We start from the raw sequence: 16,058 nt of genomic DNA, 5'->3' as shown, positions 1-16,058 counted from the left end.
ACAACATCCTAAATGTATTTGCCCAGTCACCATACAATGATTTCATGGCCCTTTGTTTTGCTTTCCACACTGTGGTATATTGCAGCTGGATGGGGTACAACTTCTCCAAGTCAACTTTAAGCCTCTTTGCAGTAGTGTTTGGAGTCTTGGCTAAAATAGGAGTAATCTTCTCTGTAACCCAAAGCTGTGATGTCATCTTTGAAACTCTCTGTGAAGTGGTCATACATGTATGCTGGTGTGGTATTTGATTTACCCTTACTGTACTTCCATCAGGTTGTAGTCTGGCAGACAAGTACCATTTGCAAGGATTGCCACCACCATCATAACCTTTGCACCGAGCATAAAATTTCTTTCGATCAGTCCACATAGTCTTGGCATCAAACTCTTTTCTCACTGCATAGGTCCTGAAAGACATCCTAAACTCCTTCATGCTTGGCCACAACTTTCCCACCTCAATAACTGGGTTCTCTTTGTCATACAAACAAACCAGCTCATTATCATCTGCATCATCCACATCATCTGCAGCCTCTCTCATCAGGTGTTCTTCATCCTCATTTGCATTTCTAGGGCCTGTGTTACCTTCAGCTGGCAAAGAACTGTCATCCTTCTCCTTATCTTTGTCATCAACTTGAATGCCAAACATTTCGGCCATATCAATGTCAGATATTGGTGTAATGACCAAATCTGTTTTTTTATTCAACTCTACTACATTCCAGTCAACAACAATCTTCCTAGCACCATGGGTTCCCTCCTCTCCATCTGCATCAATCCCAGTATCTTCAGCTACTATAGTCGGTTCAGTCAACAATGCCAACATCTTCTTTTGTGAAACCCACTCATCATCTTCCATCTGTGCAGCCATCTTTGATGGCACATAACCAACTCTGGAATGAGTTTGCAGATCAATTAGCTCTGCATAAAATGTTACTTGTTTGCTTGCCCATCCTCCTTGCTGATCAATTTCAGCAACCATGGATTCTCCATCTTCAATTCTCACATATTCACCATTATAGTTATCGAAACGTTGCAGAGATGCCTCTTGTTCTGGACCCCAAACAATACTCTCCCCAATTCTCTCCACCAAATTTCCCACGGCCTTCTCCTTCATGATCTCCAATTCCTGGGGATCAACATCTGCAAAATCGACATCCAACCTCACGGTGGTATCTCTATCAATGTCTTGGACACTGCCATCACTGAGCTTAGCTTTACAGGAAAAAAATTCCACTATAATTGCGAATGTGGTGGCAGAACCTGAACCTCCCCTATTTTGTCAATGGCAGGCAGCGGCGACAGTCACTACCAAATCGAGTTCGATTCTAAATCGCCAAGAAAAGAGGGTGGCATTACCGATTTGAAGCACTGTCTCCTCGGGGCAGCCCGTCTCCTCGCTCCATCTCATCTAGCCCTCGCTCCATCTCCTATCCAATCAAGCAACAGGGGCAGCATGAGGCCACAGATTTATTCAAAATTCAGTGGAATGGGAGTAGTGTTTGGAAAATACTCACTCGCAATAGCCGCTGCAGGGATAGGCGCTCCACCACCGGGCCGCGGAGAAGAAACAACCCCCGGATCCAATGGAGCCCGATTCTAAATCGCCAAGAAACAGAGGGCAGCATGAGGCCACAGATCCCCCAAAGTTCTGGGGAGTGGGACTAGGGTTTCGGGCTCACCTCGCAATAGCTCTGCCGCTGCCGAGAAATGCGCTCCACCACCGCGGAGAAGAAACCACTGCCGGAGAAGATGCTTACGGTGGCGCCGCTCGCCCAGTCCAGCACGGGCGAGTCGAGCACGATCACACAGTCACCGGTCGAGTCGTGGATGGTTGACTCTTGACTACGTGGCCATAGGTGGACCCCACCAGTCAGAGCACATAACCCCCAGTGTCCTAACCAAATCTCAGCCTAACGGAAAGCCAACTAGCCGCGTAAATGGTGTGTTGCATGGGAGCTATTTTTTCCAACGAAGATGTCGCATGCAAGCTATTACAGCCAACGACGTCGCATGAGAGACAGTTCACACCAACGACGTCGCATGGGAGCTATTCACCCGTCGATGTCTCACTTGCGGCTTCGTTCGCCCGCGGCTGCCCCGCGTGTGTCCAAGTCCCCGGCGGCAGCAACAGCTCCCGTGCGCCTCTCACCGACGAAGAGGGCCCTAACCTACAGTCGGGCAGATGGCGGAGCGGTCAGTGGCGATGCAAGGGACTCGAACCGGACAGGTAGGGTCCCTTCGAGGTGAGGAGGTGTGTGCGGTGGTGATCCCCGGGTGGGCAGGCTTGGCGGTTCCGGTGAGACGGCTCGGGCGTGGGAGGATTGGTGAACGGCATCCCCGCCATGCTGTGGCGTCGGATGGTAGGATGAGGAGGGGGCGAGAGGTCGTGGGGGGCGTGCGTGCGTGCGTTGTTGGCACTTTTTTTCTTTTCGAATGGCAGCAGCGAGGTCAGATCGAGATTACTAGTTGCTTATTAATCCAATGGCATGGTGGGTAATTAATTAACGTAATGGCATGGTGGGTAATTAAAGAGTAAAACGCGTTTAGTATGCTGAAGGGATGTAGACCATCGGATTGCAGGTTTCAATGGATAGGATGATTTGGTTCTCCATCCTCTCGTCCTTTTTAGATGTAAGTCTTTTTAGAGATATAAAATTACAAAATATGTATCTAGCAACTGTGTGGCAGATTGCAAAACTGCCACACGATCTCATCAACGTATGTTTTCAATCTAGTGGACACGATCCCGCCTGGCAGCGCCCCCTGTTATCTCTCTCCCTCACCCGCTCCAGTCGCGCCGCCGGGAAGGCTCCATGCGCCCGCGCGATGCGCTTGGCACCGGCTGCGCCGGCAGCCGTCGGTCGCCAGCGTCCCTGCCTGCTTCAACCCGTTCTCCTTCCCTTCCTCCTCTCCATCTCCGCGTCTGAGCTCGCGCCGATGCAGCTCTGCCTCCCGACCAGGGCCGGCCCTGAGGGGGGGCAGGGGAGGCGACCGCCCCGGGCCCCCAAGGTCCAGGGGCCCCCGTCAGATAGAACATATCATGTTAGACCTGATCTATTAGGACTTGTATTAGCCGCAAGGGCCTAGCAGCCACGCAGGGAGTCCATGAGATCACCGGAAATTTCTGCAGCCGTGAGTTTCCTTCTGATGGCGAGTCCTCACGATCCCTGTCCCAGGCCCCCGGACGCGAGGCGAGGTGCTGCCGTCTGACGAACCGCCACCGGGGTGCAGCAGGCCGACCAACTCCGCTCCGCTCTCTGGTCTTCAGGCGCTGAACGCACACGCACGTCGCGGAGCTCCTCCTGCCGGACCCAGACAAAAATCCACATCGTGTTATCGCCGAGACCTGACCGATCCAAGGTTTGTGATATCTACAGTTTATCACTCTCCTTGTACTAACTAGATTTATAATGAGTTCACAGTCGCTGGTCTGTTGCACTGCGTGGCTCGATTTAATTTGCTCTGCCACTTGATCGTGATGCATCTCGTAAGATTCACAAACACAGGTCTAGAAGAACCCCATAATTCTTGCCCTGGCATTTCCCCCTGTTCCATGCATGTAGCGCCGGTCAATTGTCCTATATTAGCATTTTAAGTGTACTGCGAGGACTTTAGAAACGAGAATCTACGATAATTAAGTAATTTTATCTTCGTATATGCATTCATGCATATATAGCTTTGCATTGTTCAAGCTTTCATATGAAGTTTAAAAAGTATATGTGTCGGGTAGCAAAAAAAAATTGACATAAAAATTGTTTTTAGATGAATGTACAGGTTTATTGGTTACATTTCATACATATATATCAATTATTACTACTATGCTATTTTATATGAAAGGGCCTTGAGTTTTATGTTCACTCCGGGCCCCCAAAATCTCAGGACCGGCCCTGCTCCCGACCTCCCTCTGGTACTCCTTTCAATGCCCAACCGACCCCTAGCGCGCTGCCCCCCTCCTCCCAGCGTGCCTCTTGCCGTCGACGACCCACTTCATGCCGACCTGACCACCACGCGCCATTGGAGCACTTTGCGCCGACTGCCGCCCAACCCCCAGCAGCGACCTCCTTCTTGCTGGCCGGTTGTGCGACGAAGTCGGCGCCTGAAGCCACCTCGCATGCGACCACACAACACACTGGCGGTGGCCACCGCATTGTTTCCCCGCTGTTGTTGGGTTCTATGCCGATGTGCTGGCACCGCTGCACGCCCTTCCTCACCACCGTGCTTTCCCGTAGAGGCATCACGAGCAAGTTTATAATAGAGAGACGTCGCGTCACCAACCCAAATCCTTTCCTGCCATGGAGTTCGATGCTGCCATCCATGTTCTCCGCTGTGTGTGAGCTTCCTCTTGGCAGCGTCACAATGGCCAACAGGTGGGAATCATGAATGTGACAAAGCCGAGTTTTCCTGATGAGAGTAGGCTGCGAAAGCCGCCTCCCTCGTTCTTTCATAGGAGGGGGCGTAGGCACGAGAAGAAAATACATCCATCCTCCCCTCTTCCTCTTGACTTCACGGGAAGATTAAGGGAGGAAAGGAGATCGTTTGTGGCTCATAGGATGCACTAGGCTTCCCTCAAGAGATGTGTGCGTGTACATTTCTTGTCTTCTTCGCCTCATTCAGTTCTTCGCCAGAGCAGGAGCACGCTTGAGTAGGTTGTTGTTGCTGCTTCTCTCTCTCTCTCTCTCTCTCTCTCTCTCTATGTATATCTTGTTGCTGCCCTGCTGCTCCACTTTGTCGGGCGACAACATTACTGCTTTCTTGTCATGTGTGGAGGTGGAGGGGGGATTACCACGGTGTTTTTTGCAGAGGTAGTTCTGATCCGGGAAAAAAGCTATTGAAAACATTCCACGGTAACTTATATGTAGAAAGCATATGTAAACACCTTGGTAATTTTGACCGGAGAAAATTTATTGAATAATATACCCTGATAACTTTAGTATAAGTAGCATGATAAATATATGAAGCGCGAACCTGATAACTTTGTACAAACACCACGATATCATTGATCGAAGAAAATGTTGTTAAAAAACATACCCTCGATAACTCTGTGTAAATGCATGGTAATATATGCACCGAAGATCTGATAACTCAGGTACAAATGCAGTGGTAATTGTGACCTTGGTAAGAAAGTTGTTGAAAACACCCTACCATCCGGTACTTCAGCATAAATAGCATGATAATATATGAATCATAGACATGATAATTTAAGTACAAATACCGCCATAACATTTTGACCAAAGGGGGAAGTTGAAAAACAATAGCATGGTGATATACGAACCCCATACTTGATAATTTAAGTACAAACACTGCCTTAACATTTGACCAAGGGGGGAATTTTGTTGAAAAACATACCCCGATAACTTTTGTGAAAATAGCACAATAATATATGAACCGCATATCTGATAACATACCCTCGATAACTTTTGTGAAAATAGCACGGTAAGAAATGAGGGTGTGGTAGTTTTGCTATCTGCCACACTGTTTTTGACATGTTTTGCCTTTAATATTTTAGCATTGAAAAACTTTTGTTTCACCTATCAAACCTGGCACATAAATTTTTCCTGTGGTAAATTCTCTATCACCACCATGATAAATGATGCGCCACCAACATGTTAACTTTTGTATACCACGCGGTACATTATGTGTAAGTAGCATGGTCATAAGCATTGAAGGCGTGATAACTTTGGTGAAAGCATCGTGGTAACTTTGATTATCGGGAAGAAATTTGTTGAACCTCGGCCCCCGGTAATTTATGTAAATAGCACGATAACATTCACGCCATAGACCTGATAATTTAGATACAAACATCATGGTAATTTTAACCATTGGTGAAGAAAAATGTGAAAAGGTACCAGATAATTTATGTGTAAATAGATGATAATATACGCAGTGCACATGTGATAACTGAGGTAAAAACACCATGGTAAGTTTGACCATAGGAAAGATTTTTTTTTTGAAAAGATACTCCGGTATCTTCTGTGTAAATAACACGGTACTATACCTCCTTCCCCTGGTATTTTTATATGCAAATAGCATGAAAATATATGCACCACGGTAACTAAACACCATGATAAGTTTTTGATCATGGGGGGAGAATTTTGCTGAAACATACCCCTAATAATTTTGTGTAAATAGCATGATATTTTAAGCACTGCGGACTTGATATGTTACCTAGAATCATCATGATAACCTTTTGTCCCGGGAAAAAGTTGTTCAAAACATCCCCGATGATTTTTATGTGAATAACATGATAATATAAGCACCCGATAATTTACAATATAAACATGATGGTAACTTTTTACCAAAGGAAAACAAGTTGTTAAAAACATACATTCGCCTCGCAGGGCCTCTTAGATGAACACAACACATGATGTGTCACGGAAAAGCCACATAATGTTTAGTGTCATGAGGGGCACACGTGCTCGTGGGTTGGCCCAAAAAACGGCCCACTTTGACCCGCTATAGGCGTGATAAGTTACGCAAAAACATTATGATAATTTTTGACCTATGGAAAAAGTTACTGAAACACACCTAGGTTTTTAGGTGTAAGTACCATGATAATATACGAACTGTAGACCCGGTAACTTATATACAATCCCCATGGTAACTTTGACGAGGGCGAGGTTGATGTACACATACCCTGATAACTTATGTGTAAGTACCACGGTATTTTACACATCGAAGACCTTATAACTTGTGTACAAAACACAGTGGTAACTTTGAAAGGGGTGTTGTTGTTGAAACATAGTACCTGGTAAGTTCTATGTAAATAGCACGGCAACTGATGCAACACAAACCTGATAAGTTGCATGCGAATACCATGGTAACTTTGTCCTGAGGGAAAATCGTGGTAACTTTCTGTACCATTTTGTAGTAACACAGTTGTAAAAAAGGAATCAAAACGATTAGTTTCTTTAGTTTGAGCAACAAATACCTAAGGATGAGTTGGTTGTGGTGGCGCCCTTTGGTGCCAAGGAGGTGTTGGTTCGAATCACACATGCGTAATTTTTTTATCATGTGGTAGACGTGAAGTGGCTGTTTTCTCGGGGGTGGGCGCGCGAGATGTGTGAGAGAAGCAGGTTTCTCGTGCGAGTCTGCAGGGTCGTTCGGGAGAAGGTGGGGTCGAAGGAAGAGATATCGTATGGTACTTTAGAGTGAAAGAAGTAGAGGTGTGGTAGTTTTGCTTATATGACACACATGTGCCAAATATCACAGTCCATAAAATTATACGCGAGTGTAAACTGACTAGTAAACGTGCACGTGCAACGCACGTCTTCATCTAGATATAAAATTATACTCTCTTCGTTTTTAAATGTAAGTCTTTTTAGAGATTTCAATGTGGACTATATACAAAACAAAATGAATGAATCTACACTTTAATATATACACCCGTATGTAGTTTTTATTGAAATCTCTAAAATGATTATATTTAGAATGGAGGAAGTATTTTTTTAATATGTAATAATACTGATTCTTCATCAAAACATATAACAACCTCTATTTCAACTGGCGGCCGATCTACAATTACCAATGAGTTTAATTTTCTACATGAACACTCAACACTCGTTTTCTTTCTTGCTATCTGCGCTGCTACCGGCAGCTACCGCCTCCGATGTTTTTGGCTGCTAGCTCCTCCACTTATCCTGAACCTTGCTGCTCCCGGTAGCTATGCCGCTGCCTCCCGTGCCCATCCCAGTAACCCCATCCGCTGTTGTAGGCTACCGCATACATTGTTGCTCCCGCCCCTGCTTCCGGTGATACTGTTGGCTGCCGGCTTCCCAGGTAGCCGTAATATTGGCGATGTCGGCACTTGTGGCAGTTGACACACACGCAACATGATATACATATAGGTTTTGTTCCCTTCGTCGTCGGCGCCTGAACCTAAAGCTTGCGGTAACAGTGTGTTGGATAGAGAACCTAAACTTTACTGAATCTATAGTATGAATGTGATGCAACCTTGACAGTAGCTCCATTGCTTGCTTGATGTTCTAATTAGCTGATGCATTGCTTGTTGTTCCAATTGGCTGCAGCAATGATGACATACATGAGTAGATAATCAGGTATATGTTAGCTGCAATGGTTTCAAGTTGGCCAAGTTTAATGACATTTGCAGCACTGATAGCTCTGTTTGCACACGAATACATGCAAAATGTACAAGCAAGCAACAGTTGACAATATTTACTTTAGTACCAGAGCTTGATGAACAGAGACACCACACTGCAGGATCACCACTATCTTAGCAAGAACTTACACATACTTTATTGAAACACAAATGCCACTTGAAGATAAAAATGTTACATATTCCCGTGAAGCCAAACTAAAGAAAATTAAAATGATATCTTCATTATGTAAACTCTTAGCATGACTATAATGCCGAAGTGATTGAATATTACCCATTCTATCAAAGAGACCTACCAATTTATCTACACCCTCCGTTCCTAAATACAAGTCTTTCTAAAGATTTCAATACAAACTACATACGGATGTATATGGACATATTTTAGAGTGTAGAACGCAAAGCCGCGGAGGCGACCACGGAGCTGACCGCGGGGGATTTCGCGAGCCGGTGATCCGGCCGGCGGCAACTCCACATCGTGGGGGCACTCGGTTCTGGGCCCTCGCTAGCTCGGACTCCGACGACTCCGACGAGGAAACCCGGGACGGCGGCGGATCCGGGGCGGCGGCGTACTCCCCGACGCCAAGTGACCACGTTTGCGAAGCGCTCAGGGTCGGCTATTCGGAGGAGGAGGTGGCCGGTTTCATTGATGAGATCGTTCCGGCGACTGATCGCGCTTGGGATGGGCTAGGCAAAGCAGATGCGATGGAGGCTCTCCGGTGAGTGGTGCATCGTCGGACGGCCCCGATGGCGATTCGTCCTTGGAAGGGACCTTTACCCAAGGTACGTCTTCCATCTCTTACGTTTGGTGATTTTTTTGGGTCTTGGAAGGTCGTTAAAGATCGCCGGAAGAAATCACGGCCGATGACGGCGGCGTCGCCGGCGCTGGATCGCGGCGAGATCCAGGCGGCTAGGATCGCTCGTTTGAAATCCTTGTTGGGCCAAGATGGGCCTGACTCGGTGTCTGCGGGCTTGGGCGCAATAGTACCTGGGCATGTGGCCCAGGATGCGAATCCAGTCCATGGGAATCGATCGGACGAGACACGGCGTGACTTGAATTCTCGAGATGAGGTGGGTCACGTACGTGAGTCTCCCAGGGTTCCTGTGATCGTGGAGCCAGGTTTCCCTAGGCTCGATCCTGGTCGCGCGAGACGAATCTCTCTGGCGGCTGCGAGTCCTGCAGTCTCCGGTGCCGACGCCATGACTGGACGAGGGCCGCCGCCCATCAAACGAGGGCCGCACCCCGTTGGTGCTCCGGCCAATGGCGGGACCGGGCGTGGCGCTCAGCCGGCCAGTGCTGCCGCAGCAGCCGGGGCCGGACGTGGCGCGCAACCAGTCCTGGCCGCCGGTGGTGCTGGCCGTGGTGCACCGACGGCTGGAGGGATCGGCGCTCTCGGGCAGGGTGGTGTACCTCCTTAGAGGCTTGTGGCAACGGGAGTGCAGCCCAGAGTTGCCGCTGGCCGGGGTGTTCATTCATCAGCACAGCAGGGGGCAGATGCAGTTATACAGGCGCCTAGGCCCAAAACGCGCCAGCCGGATGAATCGGCGCAGCCACCTGCAGCCAAGGCACCGGCCCTAGGAAGGGGTCGCGGTGCACAAGGGCGTGGCGGATACAATGGATACAGCCGGGATGGTCACAATTTCAACCGATACGGGCAGTGGGGAGATGATGGATATGATGCATATGGTGAGGGACTGCACCGTGGATCTTCGTCCGGCGGCGGCCGTGGATATAACCGATACAATGAGGATGCTGGACAGTTTCAAGGTCCGCCCGGTAACTTTGTTGAAGGTGTCGCCGGCCCCCGGGATCACTTCCGAGGCGATTATCGTCACGGTGGGAGAGGGAGACGCCCACCACCGCCCCGACAATACCCACCACCACCGCCGCCTGCTATGGATATGGCTTCGGGGGAGGAGCTCGAGCACAGAGCGACTGAGGTGGGAGACCCGTCCACACTACCCGCGGTGGCAGTCGACGCGGTTAGGGCTTTGGCAGCAGTACAGGTTCCGGTGAATTCTGGAGGGACCAAATCTATGGAGGGCAAGCCTGACAACGGGTTGGAGAAAGCTGAGGGAGAAAAACTTTCTAACTGGGCGATTAAGAAGAAAAAATTGCCTTGTTACAGATGTGGTGAACCGGGTCATTTCGTGGCAGAGTGTACGAACGAGCTTTGTGACTATTGCCTCCGCTCCCAGCATGTGACTGGGAATGCCCTCTCCTCTCTGGTCCTAAGCCTGGTATTAACATTTTTGGGGTCTGTTGTAAAGAATTGATGTTTTTTGAGACACCGGAGGTGGACCCTCTACCGCGGATGGTTGAGAGTTCCTTTCCGGCAGTAATCAGAGTTACTAATGGAGAATTGACCGAGGCTCAGATCATGAGACAGCTATGTGACCTAGTGCCAGGTAATTATCAGTGGCATCTGGAGAAGTTAGAAGGTCAGACTTATAAGGTGGACTTTCCCACTAAAGAGGATCAGATGCATTTTCTTAAGTGGGGTTTATGCAGAGTAGCAAGCACAAACATTGTGATCGCTTTTGACGAGTGGAAGCAGGAAGAACCTGCGGGTACACCTTTGGAGAAGGTGTGGGTTCGTTTCTATGGCGTGCCACCTAAATTTGTAAAGCATTTTCTGATTGCTTGGAGTTTGGGTGGGTTGATTGGTAAGACAGAAAAGGTTGACATGCCATTCACTCGCGCTCATAACGCTGCGAGATTGTTGGTCAGTGTTGTCAGTGTTGAGCATATACCAGATGTGGTCAAATGGACACATGCTGGAGTCACTTATGTCTTAGAGCTTGAGATCGAGGATACTACAGTTTCCGAGGATGGGGATGGGACACGGGACATGGATACGACTGAGGGAGACGGCGCACCCGGGAATCAGGACAAGGGGGCCGATGATACACTGCCATAGTCGGATAAGGGGCCTACTCCAGATAAGGTAGCTAGTTCTACCAAAGAGACGCCTCCGTTCACTACTCCGTTGAACACGCTTCGCTTTGGTTCATTTGCACCGGGATCCGCTCCTAGTCGGTTATGGAGCACCAGGGTCGAGGTAGACGACCTGACGGAGCTGGAGTTGCCTCCAGTGCCGAGTCTAGTCGATGACGACCGCGAAGTCTACACCCGGTGCAAGGGTGGACCCTGATGGGTTGGTCGCGGGTTTGGGGGGCTGCGGGCAGGAAGCCCATACCACTCAGATACCAGAGCCCGGTTCTTCTACGATGGGAGGGTCGCCTAGACAGGAGGTCTATGGCGTTCTTCCCACTTCGACGCTTTCGGTCAAGATGGGGGTGAGGTGCGGGAAGGAGTCCCGTGCTATAACCCCTCCACGGGACCACACCTTACAGAGTGGCGAACAGGGGGTGAGATGTGGGAAGGAGTCCCACGTCGGAACCCCTCCGTAGGATGGCGCCGAGCAGGTTCGCCGAGGGACGACGGTTTTCGCAGGAGATAGGGGGACGGGACCAATGAGCAGGCGTCTCCACGGTCCTACTCCCCCTTGTCAACCGCAGCGGAAGTCCGCTCCACTACGCCCTACCCTCCTCCGACGATAAGGGAGGGGCGTGAGAGGAGGACGGAGGAGCTCATCGCTTTTGGCGGGATAGCGGATCCGGTGTCGGCTGGCAGGCATGTCAGCAACCGGATCCAGGGACAGTCGGATGCGGACGACCTGCAGCTAGCGCGTGCCAAGAGGGCCGCCACGCTTCGTCATGTCGAGACTACTGCAGGTACGTCTTTTGATAAAAGTTGTTCAATTTTACACTTTTCTGAGAATGAAATAGTTGATAAGGCAAACGACTTAGGAATTTCTTTGGGATCAAATGAAACCGAGGTCGTCAAATCCGTTAATGATCTTTTAGACTTGGAACCGGAGAGGGCTTCTAAGATCATTCATAATCTTGCCTCTATCCAACCTATGAATGACAATGACATGAATAATTTAGGTATTAATGATCTTGCAAATATTTGTAACAATTTGTTGCCTAATGTTGAGGCTGAGGATGAGGAGGATGTTGAGAACATAGATATGGTAGAGCATCTCTCGATGAAGGAGGCAGTGCCTGTCATAGATAATGCTAGCATTCCGCAAGGTGTTGAGGAGAAGCCTAAACGACCCTGGAAGCGGAAAATCTATCCTACCTCGGCAGTACGCAGAAGTGCTAGAGTTAAGCTTAAGAAAAAAAATCATGATGAATTATGAAAGGACTCTTTTGGAATAGCAGAGGTCTAGCAGACTTGGCTAAACAAAGATTCTTAGCGGAGACAACATTAGAACATCACTTAGATTTCATTGCACTTTTGGAAACTGGACGAGATAATTTCACATCCCAATTCCTTCAGACCCTCTCTAGTGGTATCGCTATTGACTGGCACATTCTACCTCCTAGAGGAAGATCCGGCGGGATTTTACTATGAGTACGGTGTGAGACGTTAGAGGTGCTCAATGTGGTCCAGGGAGACTTCTCGGTTAAATTCAGGGTAAGATCAAAATTGGATGGGTTCCGATGGTCGCTAGTTGCGGTATATGGGTGTAACACCCTCGATGCGACTATAGCTCCCACGTGTCGAGGCACGACTTAGAGACATAATCGCATTGAAGGCATATGTCGCAAGAAAGGTAATCTTTACAACATCCCATGTAATATAATAATAAAGGGGAGATAACATAGTTGGCTTACACTCGCCACGTCAAACAAGTACATAAATAACATTACATCATCCAAACACTCATGGCCCGACTACGGCGCCAAAATAAAAGATAACCCAACATGCGACACGGTCCCGATCACCCCCAACTGGGCACCACTACTGATCATCAGGAAAGGAAACATAGTAACGTTGAGAGTCCTCGTCGAACTCCCACTTGAGCTCGAGCGCGTCACCTGGAGCGGAATCATCAGGCCCTGCATCTGGTGTAATAGTAATCTGTGAGCCACAGGGACTCAGCAATCTCGCACCCTCGCGATCAAGACTATTTAAGCTTATAGGTAAGGCAAGGTAAATATGAGGAGCTGCAGCAAGCGACTAGCAAAATATGGAGGCTATCATGTTCGCAAAAAGGAGCGAGAAGAGGAGGCAAAGCGCGAGCGAGAAATTAGAGAGCAACCTGCGCAAGCATTACTCCAACACCGTGTCCACTTCCCGGACTCCGCCGAGAAGAGGCCATCACGGTAACACACTCAGTTGATTCATTTTAATTAAGTTAAGGTTCAAGTTATCTATAACCGGACATTAACAAATTCCTATCTGCCCATAACCGCGGGCACGGCTTTTGAAAGTTCAAATCCCTGCAGAGGAGTCCCAACTTAGCCCATGACAAGCTCTCACGATCAACGAAGAAATAGACCTCCTCCCAAGATGTTCCGATCAGACTCGGTATCTCGGTTCTTCAAGACAACTTCGACAGGTTAAAACAAGACTAGCAAAACCGCCGAATGTGCCGACAAATCCCTATAGGAGCTGCACATATCTCGTTCTCAGGGCACACTCAGATGAGCGCTCCATACAACTAAAACCAAACCTCGAGTTTCCCCGAGGGGCGCTGCATAGGACTCTAGTTTGGACCAACACTCAGAGGAGCACTGGCCCAGGGGGGGCTAAAATAAGATGACCTTCAGGCTCCAGAAACCCAAGGGAAAAAAAGGCTAGGTGACAAATGGTAAAATCAAGGTTGGGCATTGATGGAAAAGCTTTAATCAAGGCGAACTATCAAGGGGTTCCCATTATAACCCAACCGCGTAAGGAACGCAAAATCCGGGAACATAACATCGATATGACGGAAACTAGGGCGGCAAGAGTGGAACAAAACACTAGGCGAGAGGCCGAGCCTTCCACCCTTTACCAAGTATATAGATGCATTAAGATAACAAGATAATATAATGATATCCCAACAAGTAAATAAAGGTTCCAACAAGGAACGGCCTCCAATCTTCACCTGCAACTAGCAACGCTATAAGAGGGGCTGAGCAAAGCGGTAACATAGCCAAACAACGGTTTGCTAGGACATGGTGGGTTAGAGGTTTGACATGGCAATTTGGGAGGCTTGAAATCAAATGGTAGGCATCGTAGCATTGGCATAGCAAAAGAGCGAGCAATCTAGCAAAGCAAAGATAGTAGTGATTTTGAGGGTATGATCATCTTGCCTGCAAAGTTGTCAGAGTTGACTGGATCCTCGAAAGCAAACTCAACGGGCTCATCGTTAGCGAACTCGTCTCCCGGCTCTACCCAAACAAGACAAACAAGCAACAAGAACACAATCAACCACGTGCAAGGATCAAACAATATGATGCAAGGATGGTATGCTATGCGAGATGCAATGCGGAATGCATATGCAAGATGTGACAAGGAATGCATGAACCTTGCCTCAACTTCTAAAACCAAGTGTGTCACTGAAAAGATGAGATGGAATCGCTTGAAAACGATATAAAGAACGTCGGAATCGGAGTTACGGTTTGGAAATGGCAGGCAAAACAAATATGACACCGGTCTGTGATTTACAGCAAGTAGCCATCTAAATGCAATGAGATGAACAAGCTACAGCACCCAAACATGGCAACAAAATACATGGCAGAGATGCATTCAAGATGCTTAACAAAAGTCTAGCACTGAGCTACGGCCAAATCATCCATTAACAGGTTCAAACAAGCATGGCAAAAATGCATATGGCAAACAGATCTCAGACTTAGTGAAATTAACACTTGTCTGGAATTTCAGATCAGGTAGCACACTTCGGAGCAACAAAACTACATGCTACGGACCTGAACATGGCAAAGTAAAGCATGGCATGGAGCTACTCAAAGAGCTTAACAAAAGTCCCTTAGTGACCTTGAGCCAAAAGGGATCAGAAAATACAATTGCAAGCATGTGAACATGGCAAAAATATAATCAGATCACAGACTTAGTGAAAACTGGAGCATGCTGAAAACAGATATCAAATAGGCATGTTTACAAGCTCGATGCACTCACTACGGAGAAAGTCATGACAACCTAAGCATACATCCATTAAGAATACACAAAATTAAAGCTAGGCATGGCAAGAACAATAGCATAGCCTGCAGGGATCAACTATAACATCATCGGCAAAATCGCTAACAAGTAGACAATCTGCCCAGATTCACAAAGTAGCAAAAGTAGAGCTCGATTGACTCAAGCTAGGGTGCTCCATAATTGCAAACAAAGATATGTATGGATAGAGCACTACAAGATTAACAAAACATCCTTACTGATCATCCTCAAAAGAGGCATGGATCACTCGGAAACAACATGAACATATGGCAACCTGAGATAAACAGGTCAAGGACTTAGTGGAAATGCTAAGTCCCTGAAATCAGCACTACCAAGTGCCTCACTTTGCAAGCTTCTGCTAGTCACCACACACATCACAAAAATACATTGGTTGCACCTCTGGAAAGATGGCAAAACCCTTAACAAAAAATATGTAGAGCTCATGGGCATATCATGCACACAATAATCATGGCAAAAAATGACAAATATGCAAATGGAGTAGCAGATCTGACAAATATCTCAAGTAGCCCTCTTCTAACAGCATTTCGGGCATCAAGATGAACTTAAATGCAAATGATGCAATGGAATGAAATGATGTACTCTCTGAGACGAACATTTTGATATACTATATGCATGAATCGGAGCTACGGATGCGGAGTTACGGCACGATGAACATGGGTACTTGAAACTAAAAAAAACACGGGGACTTAGTAGAATTTCGACCTCCGGATCTAGGGTTTGACCCGGGCACGCAAAACGAGGCGGTGGCGCTGCTCGCCGGAGAAGACGAAGACGGCGACCGGCGAGGTTGGGTTCGCCGGATCCGGTCGCTCCTCGACCGGATCTGGACGGAGGAGGGAGCTGGCCGGCCGCGGCAGAGGCGGGCGGCGGCTGCGGAAGCCGAGGCGGCGGGGCGGAGATGGTGCGGCGGCGGAGCTC

At 48.1% G+C, this 16,058-nt stretch overlaps 1 long non-coding RNA gene across 1 annotated transcript in view; it reads right to left on the bottom strand.

Annotated features, from left to right (window-relative positions):
- Positions 1–7,886: 7,886 nt before the first annotated feature.
- Positions 7,887–16,058, bottom strand: part of LOC123141439 (uncharacterized) — a 13,234-nt gene continuing 5,062 nt past the window's right edge. The window contains exon 3 of the long non-coding RNA XR_006470326.1: positions 7,887–8,012. This is a non-coding gene — a long non-coding RNA (uncharacterized lncRNA). The remainder of the gene's footprint in view (positions 8,013–16,058) is intronic.

This window comes from Triticum aestivum, chromosome 1A (genome assembly GCF_018294505.1).
Source record: "Triticum aestivum cultivar Chinese Spring chromosome 1A, IWGSC CS RefSeq v2.1, whole genome shotgun sequence".
In the NCBI taxonomy this organism is placed as follows: domain Eukaryota; kingdom Viridiplantae; phylum Streptophyta; class Magnoliopsida; order Poales; family Poaceae; genus Triticum; species Triticum aestivum.
This window is presented reverse-complemented; position numbering and strand designations above follow the sequence as displayed.